The following is a 1,780-nucleotide window of genomic DNA, read 5'->3' as shown; positions in this document are numbered from 1 at the left end:
TATAGGAGGCTTGCAAAAGTCTATCTGTGCTGGCTCTTCAGAAGTATTTCACAGCTTTGCATACTTATCTGAGAGTAAATTAAAATGCCTGGGTATGACCAGAGATGACTGAAAGGATTTGTCAGCTGCCATAAGAATAGGAGAGCAATTAAGTGGAGACAGTAACCTCTTAAATGTCTGCGGCACAAACTTAGAAGCACCCTTGATCAAATTCTGCAATCAAGGCTAGGCAATTTTATTAGCACCTACATATCAACATAAAATGCCTGTATTTATATTCAAATCCTCAATCATGGATTGGAACCTAGTTGTAGATGTTGTAGAAACATTTCCCTGTACCCAAAGAACCCACTAGTGGTGCATACAGAAGCATTTTGGTGATTGTAAGTGTTTACAACTGTGCTAGCAAAAGACCCCACCAGAGACATGAGCTACATAAATTTAATTCCACTGTGACTGAGTCCATGCTAATGTTTTTGTCAACATCACGACTGTACTTGAAAGTCATTTTTGGCTTCCTTCTCCCATTCTCTGACCTCCATTCAGTCCTGCTAGTAAAACTTCCATCAACTTGCTGTCATGTTGGGGTCCACAGGTCCCACAGAGACCTAGCAAAGGTTAATCGCTGCAGTGGGGTGGGTCAGCCCAGCTGGTTTTCATAGGAGTTGCTGAGAAGATTTAACCCCCTTTAAGAGGGACAGGGAAGGAAATAAAGCTAGTGTGTTAGCTGCTGGAAGAAGAGTTGGATTCAAAGAGTACCAGGTAGGGGCTGCATGCTCCCAAACAGAGCAGGCAGACTGGTGTGGGGTTGTTCTGTTGTATTCTGATCTGGAGTATGTGGTTGGTCTTTCAGGGGGTGTGTGTGAGGGGGGAGGGGGGTACATTTGTGGTCTCCCAAGGAGACACCAGTCCTTGATAAACCTTTCTGGTTTTAGCCTCCTCTGGAGTTTGTGATGTGGTTGGTTTGGAAATGCTGTGGTGATGTTTTAGCTCATACGCTCATCAAAAACACTTCAGGAGTGCTGTGCACCTGTAAGCTAGGGAGGTGATACACTCCTTTTGTTAGAAGTCTAAATGTGGACTTAGCCACCTAACTTCAACCCTGAAAACATAAACAGCTTTGACCTCAATCAATATTTATTTAAAGATGAATGGCTGTGCTAAAGTGTAAATTTACTGAAGCCCAGAAGTACATAAGCACATTCATCACAGAAATAACAAGCCTTTTTTTTTTTTTCTTTTTTTTTTTTTTTCCAGTTGACTTTGCCCATAAAATGCACTGGCATTTTGTAAGTAGGAGCTGTATAACTCTGGAGCCTCACCAACAGATCCAAGCAAGGCTTGCACTGAACATCTTGATTTTGGAGAATGATATTGGATTTTGGCTTGTCTGTATTACAAACACTATTTCTCTGTGTGTGCTATATAATAAATACTTCTTTAATATATTTTTTAAGTGGTTACCAGGTTAATCTTGGTGTGTGTGGTTGTTTTTTTTGTTTTGTTTTGTTTTTTGGGCTTTTCTCAACAGAGGAAGGTCTCAACATGCCTTAAGTTTGTAGTCTGCCTTGAGTGTCGCAAAGCAGTTTAGAAAAAATATGAAAGGAAGCTGAAACCCATGCTGTGTCCAGAGCATGTGGGAGATGCAGGGGGCGAGGGTTAAGGCAAAGCTGCTTTCTGTCATTATCCCACGTCACTGTCTCAGTCACCATAGCTGACCTGCAGTTATGTAATATAATATGGACACTGAGACTTTTAACAAATGTCACTTTGAAGCAAA

At 41.3% G+C, this 1,780-nt stretch overlaps 1 long non-coding RNA gene across 1 annotated transcript; it reads left to right on the top strand.

Annotated features, from left to right (window-relative positions):
• Positions 1 to 485: 485 nt before the first annotated feature.
• Positions 486 to 1,472, top strand: LOC110353875 (uncharacterized). The gene is made up of 2 exons (XR_002405039.4): positions 486 to 762; positions 1,258 to 1,472. It is a non-coding gene; the product is annotated as an uncharacterized lncRNA (long non-coding RNA).
• The last annotated feature ends 308 nt before the right edge of the window (positions 1,473 to 1,780 follow it).

Source organism: Anas platyrhynchos, chromosome 21 (genome assembly GCF_047663525.1).
Source record: "Anas platyrhynchos isolate ZD024472 breed Pekin duck chromosome 21, IASCAAS_PekinDuck_T2T, whole genome shotgun sequence".
In the NCBI taxonomy this organism is placed as follows: domain Eukaryota; kingdom Metazoa; phylum Chordata; class Aves; order Anseriformes; family Anatidae; genus Anas; species Anas platyrhynchos.
This window is presented reverse-complemented; position numbering and strand designations above follow the sequence as displayed.